General features: G+C 37.7%; 1 pseudogene; it reads right to left on the bottom strand.

Moving 5' to 3' along the window:
- Nucleotides 1-7066: 7066 nt before the first annotated feature.
- LOC132123102 (transmembrane protease serine 5-like) lies at nucleotides 7067-13844 on the bottom strand (annotated as a pseudogene).
- Between the last annotated feature and the right edge of the window lie 6111 nt (nucleotides 13845-19955).

The raw sequence follows: 19955 nt of genomic DNA, 5'->3' as shown, positions 1-19955 counted from the left end.
AAGACGTTTTGTGACATCAGGCTTTTTATGTCAAATACTGAAGTCATGTACTGACAGTGTTGGGAAGGTTACTTTGGAAATGTAATAGGTTACAGATTACAAGTTACCCTGTTTAAAATGTAATAGTAGTGTAACTTTTTTAATTACTTTAATAAAGTAATGTAACTAATTACTTTTGAGTACTTTTTGATTACTTTTACAAATTCCTAATGAATGTTTATTTGCAACTGTTAATCATCTTCAACCATTTACACCATGCAGGTTTAACCTTACAGTAGTGCTCAATACTGTCAGACTTTCACCATCCTTCATCACCTGAATTAAGATGATCACATTTGAACACATCCACCACACAATCAGACTTTAGTACTGCCTTTTACTTAGAGATTGATCTGAAGTTCAAAGCAGATTTAAAATCAAAAGAAATAGTTTATAGATACTGTTTTTGAAACCAAATCTTTGCATAACTACAGGCATCTAACTGCATCTAACAATGGTTTGAGGAAAAATAGTTAATAAAAAAATAAAAGCATATACATCAACTCAAATACGGTTATCTAATAAGCATGTGTCCTATTTTGTGTACTAAACTCCTGAAACATTGATGTCTTTTTGAAACACTGCTGTCTCTTTGTATATGATATGATGATAGTTTCTCAAAATAAGTAAAAAATGCTCATGAAGTGACTCAGAGCAGTTCTAGAGATTAATTTACATGAGGGCATACTGGGAAAAAAAATAGGCTGGGAAATCTCCCACTCATACACCCACAACCCATTCTGAAACATGGACAACCCTATTTTTTTATGGACCATGAAAAAGATTTGAATCCTTAGGTTGGGGGACTTGCAACGTAATTAAGAGTTCTCTCCTGAACTGCACCTTCACTTCCATTATCCACCCATCTCTCTCATGACTTTAATACTGAAGATTTTTATTTGACTTTTACCATGTTTTGTAAGTGCAATTATGTTTTTTTGGCAAATGAATTACCACTTGTATTTATTTTACTACAAATTCCATGGTTAAACCACGGTTAGTGCCATATCATAGGCTACATTAATTTTCCTAAGGGTTGTGTTTTTGTATGCACTAGCTCCCCCTAAACAAAATATGATGATTTGTCTGCTAAATTACTACTGTAACATTACAATAGATAATAATGACGTCGTTTATACAGTATTTTGAGTGAGTGTGAGCAATGTGCTGCTGCTGCTGCTTGACTAAGTAAACAAAGACAAAACTACATTAGCATATTTACAGATGAAACTGAAATGCACCTGAAACCCTGAACAGTAGTTCTGCTTCTCTGCTCCAGCTGTGCGCTTACACAGTTCACTCCGGTCTCTCTCTCTCGCATTGATTACTCGGAGTCTGATCCAAACCATTCGGCGGAGGCGCAGAGAGCGCACGAGCCCAACCATTGCCAGTCACGACTAACCGATTCATGATTTATTAGAAATTTAATTATCGAATGGCGGATTATCGTTTAAGTATATTCGGCCTGCAATTATACAATGACAATATTAAAGTAGAAGGCCAAATCGTCTTCCACGCCACCGGGAATAGTCCCGGTTCTCCCGATGTCCAGTCAGCGCCTGATTTCCACAGACATGCAGAACGTGCAGGATTCATATTCAGTCTTTTTGCGGCTTAATATTCACAGACACCAGTCCATATCGCGTTTTTATTCAAATGTACTGACCTACTTTTGATTTAGTCATCCAAATAATTCCGTCCGCGTTATGGGCTGAATTCCATTTTTATGACTGGATTCTACGAATGTGTTTTCCGCGTCGCGGAGATTATGGGCCATATGTCTTAGTGCAATTTGGGAAAGAAATAAGCTGTATGTGGATGTGTGTAAATATTCAAATGTAATCCTCTTTGTAATCGTTACAATTTTCATAAGTAACTGTAATTTAATTACTCATTTTTTTTCTGAGTAACTGTAACTGATTACTGTTACATTAATTTTGTAATTAAATTACGTAACGCCGTTACATGTAACTAGTTACTCCCCAACACTGTGTACTGAAGACTGACACTGAAGACTGGAATAGTGATGCTTGAAAATGTAGCTTTGCATCACAGAAATAAACTACATTTTAAAATATGTTTTTTTTTTTTTTTTATCGTACAGACCCAAAAGTTTTCATGGGTGCATATTACATAAAAATATGATAGAATGCATACAGTGCTAGTTATAAAATTAGCCATAGCGAGACAATGTAGTCTGACTGATAACATGATGCCTGTTGTTTGGACGACTGTTGGTTCAACACCATATGTTCACGGCGAGCGGTCTAGTTTAATTCACAGTAAGTTACCTCATTGCTTTAAAATCCTCACACTCACTGTACACGTGTCTTCATTCAGGCCTTACTGCTGCATGGCTCTCTACCTGAAGACGAGCAGACATCTACTCTGAGCTTTGGAGACAGTACCAGCTCAGAGCAACAGCTGGTAATCTATTATTCTGCTTTTCTGTGCTTTCTGAGGAGTAATGTGAGAAGCTGTGTATGTCTCATTTACAGTCTATTACTAATGACATATTCATTTTATCCTGCCACTGAAGATTTTAATCCGGAGTCGTCTGGACCAGAGTGTGGAGGAGTCTTTTGATCTGAAGGTAAATTATATTGCTGAAAAAAATATGAATGATAACAATTACTGATACTGACAGACAGACAGATATATAGAGTGCAAATATAGTGCAGTTTGCGTACTAAATGAGAGTTGTAATGTATTTTTTTGCAGAGAGAACTTTTAAGATACAAGCAGGAGGCATGTAATCTGCAGGCTATAAAGGTGAGAGCACATGACAATCAGTGTAGTGTGTTTTTATATATAAAACATATGTTTGTATTTGTATGAAAAATACAAAATATAATAAAAAATGTAAAACTATAGATTAATTTCTATTATTATATTATATTGTAGAAGTGTGGATAATTATTCATAATTATTCAACATTAGCTTTTGCAGTACACCAGATTTGTTGCCATTTGGGGTAATAAAAGTTTGTCCCTGTGTCCATCTGTCTACCCAGGATGCCTTGCAGCAGAGAATGTCTGTGCAGGAGGACTCAGTGCTGCAGCTCAAGCAGGAGCTTCTCAGATCCAGCATGGCCAGAGAGGAGCTGGAGGGACAGAATGTGACTCTGACATCAAAGCAAATTATAAAATAAAATAAAATAATAATAAAATAAAATAATACAAATATCCAATCGCATTTGGTTCTTCTCTATAAATGTGTCAAATATTAGAAGTTTTTTTTCTTCTTCTTCTTTAGGTCGAACTAGAAAGAAAGCTGAGTGAATGGAACAGATTGCTGAGTGAATATAAAGTAGGCAAGCTCATCCTAATCATGCTTAGTGTTTAGTGTTCTTTAATCATCTTTAGGGCTTTCATTACTTGGACAAATTATTATAACTTTTGTGAATTGTGGTTTTGCTGCAATTTTTTGAAACCCGCTGTTGTATATAGTACATTCATGAAAATACTTTTTCTCTTACATGTACTTGTCTTTGTAGAAAGAACTCGGGCAGAAAGACAGACTTCTTCAGCAGCAGCGAGCAAAACTGGATGAAGCATTGCTCAGGATCAGTGAAAGCTTTCATAGGGTAACTAAATGAACTACTAGGGGCCCATTTATTCAATATTTGTTTGTCCTATAAAAACACACCAAGAGTCTCCTGACCTTCCTAATCTAATTTAGTTTTGTAATTCTTAGACATTCCCATAAAATCTGGATTAAGAAATAAGCACAAACAACTTTAAATGAATTTGTAGTGCATACATTTGTAGTGTTCTATATTAATAATACAAAAACTGCTTGCTCCAGTTGTCAGGCTGTGAGAATAATGTCTACAGTCACATGATGGACACATCCTCTGATGTTTTCCAACACAGAATGGTGAGTCATGGCATACTTCAGTTTAAAAAGAATTTGCTTAATTTCAAATAAATGTGTGTATTGCGTGTTCTTTGGTTCTGGCTGGGTGTGTGAGTCAGAGGGATGAGCTACAGCTGGTGCGAGATGCTCTGCGCAGTCTAAGGGACAGTTTCAGTGGTCATGACCCGCAGCACCACACGCTGGACACACTGGAGCAGGGTGTGAACAGTCTGGTGGACCGCCTCCACACCACAGAGAACAAGAAAAGGCAGGAGAGAAAGGCAAGGCCAACTTTTAACTGTATCCATCACTACTAACAAAAATATATTCCAAGAATGTTTGCTAACATTGATGTTATGTTATAAAAATCTTGACAATGAAAAATGTCTTCTTGGCAAAGTGAACGTTAGAGAAATCATTAAGAGAACATTACATTTTATCATTTTGCAAACATCATGGATAAGTTACTTTTGAATGTTATCTTAAACATCGCTAACACAAGTATTAATGCTTAAAAGTAGTTAGACAAATGTCTAACTAAATTGTTTCAGAAAAAAAAAAACTTTCCATGAATGACAAATAAATATATATTTTTTGTAATGTTTTGAGCACATTATTAAAGACCAGATAACTTTGAATTAATGTTCTATTAACATTACTGGAAGAAAAGTTTGCTAACTTAGTTTGAACCTTGCCATAATGTTCCATGTTAGCTGAAAATATGTAAAAAGTTGCAATTAAACAGAAATAGCAACAGATCTTTTTTTCCCCCACATTGCAAGGTCCATCCAAGTTTAACAGATTATCAAAAAAGAAAAAATGCAAGACTTTACTTGGTTCTATGCATCGGTTTTTGATTAGAGAAGTCCTGCATGCATCACCACTGAGAAGTCTGAAATTTTCAGTCCCAGGGGGAAAAAAAGTGCACTTCCATAGTGCACTTGTCCAGTTATGATATTTTGAGTTCAGAACATATTAATCTTAAACATGCATTTAAGCAATACATTTTGTGAATTTTGTTGTGCTACCACAGAGCTCAACTAGGTCTCCTGGACGAAAAGCCAATCACACAGACCGAGAATCATGGCCATCAAGCTCAAGTAGGTCAATTCAGTGTTATTCTGCTAGAAATTCATGCAGGGTCCCACTTTTTAGACCAATGAGTGGCTTTTCTGTAACCTTTTCTGTCGTTTGTGGTTGTTGGATTCAAAGATCATTCCAGTCAAACTGAATTATCCGGCTCTAACTGTGAAGCAATTCACTGAAAAGAAAAAATAATTGCTTACATATTGAACAATGCAAAGTTTTCTCTACAGAGGAGCAATATTTAAAACAAATTCAATAGTTTCAATCATAGCTAAAAAAATTATATATATATATATTTACTTTTGATTCACACCAATGTCCATAAATTCTTTTTTATTTATTTTTTCAGAGATGGCTCATTCTCACAGTAGCCCTGTTCTTAGTGCAGCAGCCTCAACCAAAGTACTCTACTACAGAGATCGCTCTCTCACACCCTTCCTGGTCAACATCCCTAAGAGACAGAAATAATGACAGTATACCATCATCTTATAGAATCTGAATCCACAGGTATCCTTAACTTAATATGAACTATTTATTGGTAGGCTGGGGGAGGTCACGCTACAGGATTTCAAGGCGGCTATGGACAGACATGGCAGTTTCAGATATCACTTCAAATCTCTGGTTCCAGAGTTTGGAACAGTGAAGGAAGAGGTGAAAATTACAACCATTCAGGAGTAAATCAACCTTCCAAACTGAAGAATAGCAATTGCTCAGGGTCTTTCTCTAAATGTTTGTGACGTCTTTCAGGTATTTCAGGACGATGCTTTTATTCCTGGATGGGAAGGGAAGATTGTTGCATGGGTGGAGGAGGATCACGGAGACGGGAGGTAGAGCATGAGGGTTTGATTCATTCAGAATGTATGTTTTACCCTACATATACCTCATCCCTGCAAAACTCTGAAGCCTTTGTCCTGTCCTAACTGTGAATCTCTCCGAACCAGTTCACTATGTCACTACAGCAGACAAGTTTTTGTAAACGAAGTTATATGCATTTTTTTAAGAATGAAAGTTTGTTTTAAAATTGATTAAAAATGGTTTACAGCAAAATACTGAGGTTTTGGTACATTTTGTTTTCCAAAATCTAGTGTTTCAGCATTGCCATTGTGATAAGTGATCAAGCAAAGAAGTTTTAAGTTTGCATGTCTGTTCATAGTGTATGGTATCTGTGTTGTGAATGCAAATGCAGTTGACACATGTCTACCTTTTATTAAAGGCTTTTTCTGCACAGGTGGATACTTTTTTATGTGCATTACATTTTCTAAAATCTCAGCAATGCACTCATAAATCCTTAAACTCATAAAAGGTTACCATAAAAACTAATCTCACACATGCACTGTTCCTTGTCTTCTGATAGATGGCGCTGTTTACTCAAAATAACCGTTTCCATTCAGGACTGCCAGGGGCATCAGAACGCCGGATCTTCCGAATTAAAAATGTTATTTGTGTTACTAAAGACGTTTATAAACTCTAAAAAGCGATTTTAGATACAATAAAACATTTTGCTGATTCATCTAATGAGTCCTTGTAGTCTCTACAAATTTGTAAAATGTATTAAATCGAATCGCGTAATCACAAACGACTATGATTGGACCAGGCTAATCAGCGCTGAGAAAAGTAACAGTTTGTACGTGATAGCAGCGGACCCTGGCATTCAAGTAGATTAAATACGAGCCAGACTCTTGATGTACGCGGTGTTAAAACTTGTAAATTCACGTAGTTATTTAAATAGTCTTTATTAGGCTTTCCAGACAGTCAAAAAAAAAAAAAATGTGCTAAAGTACTTTAATGACACATGGGGCCTGTGTTTTAAGAGCTAGTCTGACCAACTAACAGTTAGCCAAGCCACTTTTCTGATCAAAATTGAGCCAATCTACATTTTTGTAATTGACTTTAAAGACCAGTTTTAGAAGAAAACAAATAAGATGGCTAACTTTTTAAAGAAAAGTTTAAGTAGTTTATTCAACCGGCTTCTGATCTGACAACTGAAACTTGTTTTCTTTTTTAACATATAGTGTCTGTGGGATTTTTAGAATGAAAAAAAAAAAAAAAACGGAACAGCACTCATTTTTGTTAAACATTTATTTTAAAACCACAAAGTAACACAACATACAGCAAAACATGTAATGTACTGTACAAACATCTAAATGTAATCATTACATTTCTTTATAAATTTAAGGCTTTACATAATCAAATAGAATAAATTAAATAAAAGGCCACAATTTATAAATGGTCAGGATATTCTTCTCTTCCCTTCTACTATCAAACGTGTCTTTAGTTGCTCTAGGAAAGGAATCAAGTTGAAAGCACAGTGTCAATTAACAGCTTCAGTTTATATATCAAGGGTCATTGATGCCTGTCTCTTCATTTACTTACCTCTATAATGTCATATATCCACCCTAAAAACTCAGCCACTTTGGTATAAACTCCTGGATGGTTTGGCTCAGCACAGCCTGTTCCCCAGCTAACAACACCAACCAGCCTCCAGACATTCTCATCCTGGCAAACCAGAGGACCTCCACTGTCCCCCTGAGAAAATGTGAAGACATTACTACATATTCACACCAACTCATTAGATAAATCTAATATAATTTAGAAAAAAAAACATTTAGAGTAGAATGAAGCTCACCTGACATGCATCTACTTTTCCTTCTGTATATCCAGCACAGAGCATCCGAGAGGTGATCTCTCCATTGTACATGCATGAGCTATTGCATTTCTTTGTGCTTATTAAAGGTACAGGTGCCTCTTTGAGAACCTCTGGTATATGAACTTAAAAAAAGATTGGATAAATGACATAATGCAATGTCTAAATCATAAAAATATTAAATATTAAATTATTTTAATATACATGCATTTAAATATGCATTTGTAGAAAAACAGTACCATCATCTGGCTGTGTATATCCCCAACCAGAGATCCAACACTGGGTTCCTCCTGGTAGATCATAATCATACTTAGGGAGACATACAGGTCTGATGGTGTCTGGGTGTATAAAGAACATTTACAACCTGAAACAACTAGTAGGTATTATGAAATACATGGCACACACAGTGACAAATTTACTAGATATTGGTCACCTGAGAAATTCAAAAGAGTTCTTAATTTCACCAAAGCGATATCATTGTCATGAGTCCTGTGGTTGTAATTCTTGTTGTAGATGATCCTCTCCACAGCTAAGCCTGGGTACTGAGCCAGTTTAGCTGAATTGCTGGTTACAATACCAGCATAAACCACCCAACTGGACACTTGAGGTAGCCTGTAGCTTCAATGAGCAAGCAAATCAGATGATATGCACACTTAATTGGCTTATGATAAATTATTTTGCAGAACTCAATGTGAAACTGAAACTTTAGTGGCATTATGTTTCATGTTACAGTGCCTGTCATCTGGTTAATCCTGTGTCTTTTGTATTAACTGCACCACATTCCAACACTATTGTCAACAACTACATAGTTACAGTGGGTGAGTCTCACAAAAACGTGTCCTTTTAGGGTTAAAGAAATAGTTTACCCAAAATGAAAATTTGCTGAAAATGTACTCACCCTCAGGCCATCTGGTATGTAGATGAGTTTGTTTCTTCTTTGGAATGATTTTGGGGAAATTTAGCTGCAGTGAATGGGTGCCATCAGAATGAGAGTCTTCTCACAATCACAATCATCCAATAATTCACATGACACCAGTCCATCAATTAATGTCTTGTGAATTAAGAAGCTGCATGTTTTAAATAACATCAAGGTACTATTTCTTCAGACTAAAAAAATGAGTCTTATATTCATAATATTGCTTTCTCCAATAAAAAAATATAAATAATTACATCTGAATCAGGAGAGAAATATACAAATCAAGGTGCATTTACAAGTGAATACAGTCCTAAGCAGTACTAAACAAATTTGCTATGATGTGAGAGGACAACAGGGGATGCACTTTTTTAATTGGAGGAAGTGTAATTATAGATTATGGACTCTTATTTGGGTTCAAACGCCTTTATTTGTTTCTTGCAAAACATGCATATTTTTTTTACTTTAATTGATGTTAGATGTTAATTGATGGACTGGAGTCATGTGGATCACTTGTGGATTACTGTTTTTATCAGCTGTTTGAACTCTCATTCTGACGGCACCCAATGACTGCAGATGATCCATTGATGAGCAAGTAATAAAGTCTGGTGAGATTCACCTAAAGTCATAGTTATTGTAAATGAAGAATCTTACTTGTGGACACAGTGAGCAGCTGTAACTATCCATTGGTTGGTGATGATGGATCCTCCACAGATGTGGCGGTTACTGTAATAGAGACTCACTTGCCAGGGCCATCTGCCAAGAGTGGCTTCAACTCCTCCAACAATCCTAGGTAGCTTTGCTCTGGTCCCGCACTCTACAATGAAGCAAATTATAAACACTCAGCTGCAGACAGACAGTGTATATGGATAGTATGTATTATTTAAGACTAATATATTAAGACGCACCAAAACATTTCAGTGCTATGACCTTTCCTGTACTACAGCTTCCCCTGCAAAAAAATAAAATAAAATAAAAAGTGTGACAGTTGATCTGGAAATCCATAATTTGTATTTTTCATGACTACCTGAAACGCCATAAACTCTCAAAATTGCTTTGGTGTTCTGAAGTGATTTGGACAAATCCGTCTGTGTAGTTCGGCCCAATATCAGTCAGATTCACCCCTTTGTGCTTTGACAATCTGAAAGGAGAGAATATTTGACAACACTTGATATAGTTCATCTAAAAATTGTCTTTTTGAAAAAGAAACTTTTCATTCAATTCAAATTTCTCATTTAATTCCAAACTGAATTTCTCATTGTTCGCTGTAGCCATCAGATCATGCACTACTTTATGACTGCTTTTTCATCCTTTTTGGAGCTCAATAGCACTTTTCGCTATCATTTTAGGGAAAAAAGCTGTTTTGGGAAACAGCTCCATGATTATGCAAAAAACTAATCTCAACAGTAAAATTTATACAAGTTTGAAGTTACATGAAGAGTACCTAAATGATGACAGAATTTTTATTTGTGAGTGGACTATCCCTTTAATATCCCTTAAAATGCCTCAATGCTGCACACGTCATGTTTTGAATTAGAAGGGAACATGACTTCAAAGTACATTTCAGTACTGCTGTCACTCTTTGAATGGTTGACCTATAGAAAACAGACACAGCTGGTAGTCAAGTGAAAGGTGCTGAGAGCAGCAAGTGTGTGTGTGTGTGATTCAGCTGTCAGCATGCTCACCTCAGATAGCCCAGCTGTCGACATACGAGCGTTCCCAGAGAGGAGTTCCACCTCTCGTAACATACGGGCAGCCACGTCTGTAGCTTCTCCAGCTGGATCTCCAGAAGAGAGTTCTCAGCACTGATCCTGTAATACACTGAGCCCACATTCAGTCAAAATCCCTCCTAAAACAACATACTGTGTAGCACAGTGAATAGGGCTGCTGTTAGGGGATATGATATTTTAACTGAGGATATATTACAAATCAAAGTATTTGTTGATGTGTTGAAATCGCAATCACAAATCAATCCAGGATACGCGAATGGTTTAATTTTCAATCCGTTCATTTACAGGAACCATCCAAATGAACAGATTCACTAGAATGAATCAGACTTTCTAATGTTAACTACACAAGTAACCATTTAAGATAAACCAGTTTACTAGGATTGACCAGATTTTCAAGGCTTTTATATGAAGGAGAGGACTTTTTAAGGTGAACGATTCACTAGAATGAATCAGACGTTCCATTGCTTAATATGATAAAAATTATTGTTTAGGTGCGTGTGTTTGATTTTCTCATTTGCTCAGACATTAAAAACAGCAGTATGTATTCGAAAAGCTGCTGTAAAAGTTTTACTATTGGAAAACTACCATGAAAACAACTGAACTATTGTCACACTACTCAAAAATTTACACATTATAGTATACTAAAGTTATAGAGTTGCTTGGTTTTAATTAGTTACAATGCCAGCTGTGTAGTCCACTTAATGTTTACTCCCTTTCCCTTAAGTTTGCTTCTCTTGTTAATGTGTTGGTTACAGCTTTCGCTGGTCATTGTTTATGTCACTTTGTTAATAGTGCCAGTGAGTTTAGATGGATGTACACTGCCGTTTACCTGCTGGGTCACTATTGTTTTTTGCAAAATTAGCAAATAAAGGGACCTTTATTACCTTTCCTGGCGTCTGTCACAGAGGTGTCATCGGTTACATTGCAGAAGGATGTGTCTTTGGTGTCTCCTAAACTCACAGGGCTCTGAGCTGAGTTTGGCCTTAAGAGAATTTTCACTGGAAAAACATTAAAGACATTAAATGCAGAAATATTTTATTTGAGTGCTACTGTGTGTATACATTACAAGTGCACGTATTTTACCAAAGCTTTTGAATTATTTAACTTCTTACCTATGAACCAAACTCCAATGACAACGCCTCCCAGCAGACAGAGTACACACAGAGCTGCAAACACTCTCACCAGTTTATGGGCCGACACTTTGCCAGGCACTTTATTAAATAATAATAGTCAACAAATGTCAAATAATAATAATAATAATAATCATATTTTGGTAAAGAGTATTACTTAGAAAGAATAAATAATTACAAAGAATAATACTGAAACAATCTATATCTTGCCTGGATGGAGAAACTGTAGCTCTCGGATCCAGGTGGGATTATTCTCATTCCTCTCCACCTGCAGATGCTCTGGATGGAAAGACTGTCTGACCACGGGATTCTCAATCACTGCCACAGCATCTCTCCTAAGATTCTGTAACAGAGCCACTGATATAATCAATATCAGTGTCATATTGTATATCAAAATAAATGCTCCTATTCTGTTCGCATACTAATGAGTGTTCAGGTTGTAATAACCGTAATAACTTCATAGTAAAATTCTCAGACAACAATACTGTTTTGATCCTTCTGTATGAACATATTGATCCGTCGGTCTATTTTTCAGAGATATCAAGGTTTATACTGTAGAATGGTGTGATCTAAACCACTTCATTTTAAATACAAAAAAGACTGAGGAGATTATTTTGACCCCAGCTCAGTAGGACATTGCACTCCATCACTGCATGGTTTAGTAACATTATAGTATTAATCTTGCGCATTCCTTCAAAATTGAAATATGGAAGACTATAGGGAAAAGAGAATGTCAGAAGAAAATATCACCTAGAGTTGTTATGGTCGGCATGATTTTGCCAAGTAAGACATGTTCCTGGATCTTTTTCTGATCCTGGACCAACATTATTGTTCAAAAATATAGACTTGCCCCAATCCCTAACCCTAAACCTAACCCTATCCAGTGAGAAATAATAGCTGATTAACAAGGGTATAGCAGCTCCTAACCCTGATTGTAAGCCTAAAACAGATATTTCCTGAAAAGTTATATCTCAATTCTGATTGGTTGATTGTAATGTTGTTCCAGGATCAACAAGGATGTTGATCCAGGAACATGTTGTACTTGGTGAAATCACACTCACCAGTTATATGAACAAACGATTGTGAGGGAAGCATATAGAGATTTAACTGACTCACTGCACATATTGCATGCAGAGTATGAATTGTTGCCCTCTGGAAGACATTATAGAGTACAAGTGTGTAGGCTCAATTGTTTTAAAATATTTTATACCTACCTCAATTAAACTGTTAAACCATAATTTAACATGTTTGTTTGTGTGTGTGTGTGTGTGTGTTGTATTTCTTGTGCTTATTGTTTTATTATTATTATAAATGTCACCTTGAGTCTGTATGGGGACAATAAAGTGTATTTCTTTCTTTCATACAATAAGTCATAATAAAATAGATCTGGTTTAATGTACTGATGTCAGTAGATTAACAAATATTGACTTTTGAGTTCATAACAACGTTCCTACTTGTGCTGAGTTTAAAAACAAATTAACATATTGATTTTGTCAAACTTTGTACGGCAAATAAAAAATGCAATACATCTTTTGTCACCATTTTTTAAAAATTATGGATATATATATTTGTGACAAATTGTAGGATGTTGTAGGTCATGTGAATGTATTTTTTCTTAATTGGTTTATATTTGAATAAACCTATTACATACACTATTTCAGAAAATAGCACACCATTTTAATCATGAGCTATCAAGGAGCACTAAAGAGCACAACACTGGTAAATGTGTTTTGTTGTGACTACTATCTTCTAAGCAGTAGTATTATAAAGTTATTGCTATTTCAGGTAACATTGTATACATAAAAAAGCACTTAGAAAAATAGCAATGTGATGATAATCAGTGAGATAAGTTGGCTTTAGAAAATACTGCTTCCTTTATGTATTTATTAAATATGTATACAATAATTTCCCCTGATAAACAATCAAATAATAAACTAAATTAAGTTGAAATAATTAATTGTCACTAAAGATAAAACACATTTTAGGAAGACTCACCTGCAAATAGAATCATTCTAGCAGAAAATACTCATATAGACTGAAAATATAACAGACATGATCTCAATCTTGCAAAATATAACACATACTGCTGAAAAAAGCATATTATTAGAAATGTTTCTTTATTCGAACATGCTGGGAGTAACTCACCATGTTTTGGTTGTTTGGATCCAGGTGTTTCCTGGAGGGAGCTGCTCGGACTGCTCTCTCATCCACTCACCTCCATTACAGCAGAGATGCTGCCAACCAGCAGCTGGCTGACCACTGAACAGAATGCAACTCTGGATTTTCACTCCACAAAGAGACAATGAGGTCAGCAGTGGAGCAAAGAATGAACCCGTTGTTTTACCAAGGGGGTCATGGGGCCTATCCCGGCTGCCTGAACAAGCCCTTTGTAAGGCCAAAGATATCCACCTGTTACTGATAGGATACAGACTGATTAGCACCATTTTTACCTGCGCCAACAGAGGTGTGTCATGGAGCTTACCTGACAGTTCACAGCTTCTGGGAAAGGGTTGTAATTACAATATGTTGAAAAGTCTCATATCAGGATATAAGAATTTCTAAGCAGACAGATGGAGAACAAGTATGCTACAGAATTTCAGTATTTCTTGTTGTGTGGTGTTACATGTTGCAGCGAGAGCTAATTAGAAAAATCCTATTCTTGTTCTACAAATTTGACCTTCTGCTCATCCAAGTTAAATTGCTGAATACACATGGTTTGATAATATAACACTACAAATGTTTACACACAAATATGCTTATTTCAAAATTTCCCTATTTATATGTATTTTTAGCACAAAAATTATTTACAACAAAACTACTATTTTGGAAATTATAACGTGTTAAATGACTACTTTAAGTTACTAAAATTTAATCAAATTACAGTAACACATTAATAAATAATGCACAGTTGCCCAACACTGGAAACTAGTGATGTCTTGTGGCCGTAGATGTGATGAAATAATTCAAAACAAGGGCCTATTTTTTTAAACACTTTATCTCTCCAAAATTTTTGTTGGAATATTCTTTCATGCTAGTGGCTGCTGCTCTAATCTTGATCACTGTGTTTCCCACAAAATAAGTTTGTTTGTTGTTGTTTTTTTTTTTTATTATTATTATTTTATGAAACATGTTAGAACCCAGTTTCTCCTGTGCTTGATTGTGTTCACGTCATCCAGGTGTGTCTTGTAATTAGCCTCGTTGCCCAATGTATTTAAGTCCCAGTCCATGCTTTCTGTCTTTGTTGGGTCTACTATGTTATGTATGTGTGTCTTCAGCCATTCCTATTGTGGATTACCCCTGTTCTGGATTGCATTAAAGCCTGTCACTTTGATCCACGCTCTGCGTCCGTTACTTCAAAACAGTTCCTGACAGAACACCCGATCTACAAAAAGAAGTATATTGTGTGTTCCCCTCAGTTTGCTTTCCATGTTTTATTCAGTGTTTTTTTTTTTGCTGTTTTCCCCCATGGATGTACTTGCTGCTGATTTCACAGCCCTAGCCTGTAAGGACCTTCCCATCTTGGAGTATGCGGATGAGAACTCACTGTTCTGGATCGGGGCAAATTACCATTGCCCCGTTGACCTCCCAGACAACACTGGACTGAGCTGGAGGGAGGCAATCATCCGGTGTCTGGAGAGAGTCCGGCCCAGATCCAGAGCACAGCCCGGCCCAGAGTCCAGCCCACCATCACCTCGCTGTGTGAAGCATAAGCCAGAGCCCACCAATGACGGAAAGCCCAAGCCCAACACAACCGTCGAGCCATTGCCATATAGGGTGACAAAGCTGAAGATCACCAAAGAGCCAGAGCTGCTACTGATGTCAGACCAGGAGCAAGAGCCGGCTACAGAGCCCGCTACGAGGGAAAAATAATTTAGACAGCAAGTGCCAGAAAGGAGCTACACCCACTGCACCATTGCTGAGGGTGAGCTTATTGTGTATCTGGGACTGCTGGATTTAGAAGGGGACCTAATAGACTGGGAGGCAGATATATATATATATATATATATATATGGACATGCCCATTCTCCCCCAACCTTCCTCAAACTTACGAGTCTGCCCTGTACTGTCTGCCAGCCCTGTCATTCCCTTGTCTGACGGGGTCCCATTGCAGGGATCAGCCCCTCTGCTCACCCTCAGCCCACCATCTGTTCAGTGTGAGCACTGCAGGTCTGCCAGTCTCCATCATCGGCGTTGCTGAAGAATCCCTTGATTCTTCAGCCACGGCTCCCTCCGCCGGGCTCCCTTATCCTTCCGGCTCCACCTTGGTCTCTTGTCGGCCATCCGTCGTCTCAGGACTACACTCCTCTGGCTGTGCCATGTCCCTCTGGCTCTGTCAGGCTCCTTCACCCCTTCGGCTCTTCCTCTGTCTTCTGTCGCTCCGGCTCCACCACAGCCTTCTGAATCCTTGCCTCAGCCTCAGTTGCCAGAGCCATAAGCTCCGCCTTGGCCCACTGGATCCTCCCCGTCACCCTGGGTCATCGGCTCTCTGTCTCGGGCTCCTCCTCCACCTGCTCCACCAACATTGGTTGGGCCCCCTGGAGTCATCAGCCCTTCCTCCACTATGGCTCCTCCCCCTGTCGGCTCCACCTTGGGTCACCTTCATGGCTGTGCCCTGGGTCCTGCCTGGCTCCGACTGCTCCAAGTTCATCCTGTCTCTTCCCTGGCTTCTCCCTCCGTCTGGTCCACCCTGATTCCTCCTGTCTCCTCCCTGGCTCCTCCCTCCATCTGGTCCACCCTGGCTCCTCCTGTCTCCTCCCTGGCTCCTCCCTCCGTCGTCTCCAGCCTGGACTTGGTTTGTCGTCCTCCTACAGGGTGTCTGTCCTCCACCTGAGCCTCCTTCCAAGTTCCCACCCATCCCTCCCTCTGCTGTATCTTTGGAAAAAATTTAGGATGGTCAGGGCTTCCAACACATTGTTTTATTTGACTTCATTGAATAAACATGAGCACTGCATGTTTTAAAGTCAAAAACCGTTGCGAGTGTTTTTATACAACTGTATTTCAGAAGGAAACCAACTGTATTTAGAAAATTTTCGAATTCATTTTCATTTCATCTTGCATGTAACGCTTGATAAAGCAGCGTTTGTGTGATCAGTGCTTCTTTACAGCCGTTACCAGAGAAACCTCTATCTCTCCCGCTCTTTAAGCGCCTCCTGTTGGCAGAAAATTTATTTGCATATACATGTATATATGGGGGTGGGGGAGTGCCGCCACAAATAGAGGGTAAGGCTGTGGGAAACACTGCATGGTTTATACGCAACATTTTAAAAATGAGGATCCTGGTCTCTACATATTTTACTGTGTATGTAATGTTTTTTTGTACTGTGTCTCAAAATGTATTTGTAGTAGAACACTGTTAATATTTCTAAAGCTTCACTTTTGACTGCCCTTCTGTAATGTCCTTTTTTTATACACACATAATAGACACACCTAGACAAAACAAGAACTAGACCTTGGCCACACTGGTAACCAAGCGCACGCACATCAGAACACTCACCCACACCCACATAAGCTCACATGCACATCTTACATATCTGTGTCCTTTGATTGCATATCCAGTAGAGCTTAGATTCTCTGCCCGAGCCCGAGCTCCTGTCCTCGGGCCGGGTCGGGTCGGGCCCTTGATAAAGCACGTCACGTGTCATGCGCAGCGTCTCGTCCACTCGCAGTCTCGAATGCGTGACGCATCACACCTGCTGTGCGTGCTGTACTATTCAGTAGAATAAGTGCAACCTGGAGCTTGAAGAATCAAATAAAAAAATTAAAACAGGAGAATTAACTTTGAGCAAGTTTGGAGGAAAATCGGAGGTATGGAAACATTTTAAACTAGTCGTGGGGAGTGACAACATATGTGTTGGCTTTGTCTCGTGCATATATATATATATATATATATATATATATATATATATAACTGCGCAGCTCCCCCGTAGCCTAAATGATCTACAGCACAGCACCATCTGCGGTAAAAAAAAAAAAAAAATCTGGCGCCGCCCCTGGTTATAACGGCCCACATATTAAAAATGGTCGGGTTTAAATCGGGCTCGGGCTCATAATTACAGTGAACTTGTCGGGCCGGGCCGGGCTCGGACACAACGTGCTCGGGCTCGGGTAGGGTCGGGCTTGATTTGTTGGGCCCGATCTTAGCTCTAATATCCAGGACATTGGTAATGCTATTTTATGAACCTGTGGTATACATATGACCCATCTTACTAAATGTGGTTCAGAATGTCATGGTAGTACACTGGATCTGTGTGTCTGCTTGTTCATTCTCCCATAATTCTATGCTGCTGCTACTACACACCGCAGGGGTTGGTTCACCTGTTTCCAATTAATGATTGATAGCATAAAGGCTACAAATAGTCACCAAAAATTTTATCTAACAGACACACTCACTGAATAGTTCAGAGCCGTTCTTGAATTAAAGGGACAGTTCACCCACAAATTGTTATTAATTTACTCATGCTGTTTACAACGTGTGTGTGTACAAGAATCTTTATATCACATACTACATATCCAGACTCTCGGTTAGGTTGTCATGGATACAATCAGCTGTGCCATTATTTATAAAATTTACCTGTACTTTTGAAACTTAAGTTATTTTAATATCAGTTACTTAGAAAGGGGCCTTATGATGTGATATAAATTATTCCTTTCTCTTCGTAGTGTTACAAGCTCTTGGTGGATATGTAGATATAAAAAAGATACGTAAAGTTGCAAAGACTAAAGTCTCAAATCCAAAGAGATATTCTTTATAAAAGATAAGACTTGTCCACGCCCCACACCGCAACATGTCTACGTCACTGTGTGGGAAGATTTGCATAACTCTGCCCAAATGGTCATGCAACTTTTATTCAGGTGTAACTTTTATTCTCGCTGTTGCCGCTGTCGCCATGTTGTTGAGACGCTGTGTGTTTCGTTGTGAAACTTAGTTTGGCCTTCCAAAAGAGGATGATATCTGCTTCGTAATGCCAAGAGTTGATCCGTGCTGGTCGCTGAGGAAATACATCAACTTCACGTTGTGGATCGCCAGATCGGCTTCTACCGTGGATGAAGCAGAGTCCAGCCAGGGGTCATCACATGTGGTTGCCGCAAGCCCACCAGCTGCTCCTTCGTTGAATCTGCTGGCCACATCATTCTCAAGTCCACCGGCCATTCCCAACCGTTCTTCACTCTAACCTGTGGCCGTTCTTCACTCAAGCATGCAGAGTGTGAGATTGTGTGACGCATTTTATGGAGGAATGTTTCCTGAACCTGCAGAATAGCCTACAATGTATCTGTGCTCAAAGGCTGTTTTATAAAGTGGGTCCAACTTTGCAAGGACAGTCTGCCGCTTCTGAATCATAGCCTGTAATCACAGTTTTAAGCAGTGTAGAGTAGTGCTTGTTGTTTGTCGTTTCTCCAATAACAAATGAAGACATGGTTTATTTTAACTGGGCGCAAGACGCAACGCATAAAAGCACAGTATAAGTCATTATAATCAGTAATTATGTCCCAACTGAATGCAACAAATGCCTCCTTTGTAATGGGTTTTATTGGTTTTGTCTCTGGGCCGGCCCAGGCATTGTTGGTCCCCTAGGCGAGATTTTAGATTTCACTAAAAAAATTCTGAAAATGCTGATTTTTCAAAACTTTACTATATAACATAACATAACATAACATAACATAACATAACATAACATAAATACTGATAAGTATTGACATAAATATGTAGTACATAAATTGTGATAATAAATAAATGTAGATGTTGAAGCGCCTTATAGGTATCTGTGAATCTGTAGGAGTGAATATGTTAAAATACTCTAAAAACTCCCACAAAAATGCCTACAATGACAAGTACTTATTACAACAAAGAGAAATATAAGCAATATGAAATGCATAAAGTAGTTCAACAGACAACAAAGGCAACAAAATAAAGGCAACATTTTGTAATTTATTTGATGATGTTAGCCAGCTAGCTAGCTAGTTAGTCTAATTAGCATACCCATACCTTTCATTTCAGTTTTGTGCATACAGTGGAAAATTACATACTTAAACTTAATTTCATTTTATGAATGCTAGATTATAGTCCTAGTCATTGTCTTTTTCAAAAAGACATTTAGACACTTTTTGGTGAATTAAAAGCAATTAGTAATGTAACTGAAAACAACATTACAGAACAGACCATTTAAGAAAATATAGTTAAATTAAATAAGCTGTTAACTCAGGCAAAAATGTTCCACAGTGTCAGTGTTGCCAGTTAAGAAGTTCTGAAAAGGCTATTTCAAAATACTACATAAACATCACAGTCTAATACAGTCATTAACTTATTTTTTTATATATATATAGATTTTTATAATATAAATGATTCCTTTTTAATAATTTTTCTGCTCCTCTTATTTGCGTTGCTTTCTGCTTTGTGCCCCTGATCATTTTTTTCTCAGATTTTTTTGAAATTATACTTTAAGAGCACATAAATAGCAAAACTATTATAACTCTGTGCACCATGCATTATCAATGCATTATGATAATGTTTGATAATTACATCATGACGTAGAATGTGTTTAAATTAGTCCAACATG

This window comes from Carassius carassius, chromosome 41, assembly GCF_963082965.1.
Source record: "Carassius carassius chromosome 41, fCarCar2.1, whole genome shotgun sequence".
NCBI classification, from domain to species: Eukaryota; Metazoa; Chordata; class Actinopteri; order Cypriniformes; family Cyprinidae; genus Carassius; species Carassius carassius.
This window is presented reverse-complemented; position numbering and strand designations above follow the sequence as displayed.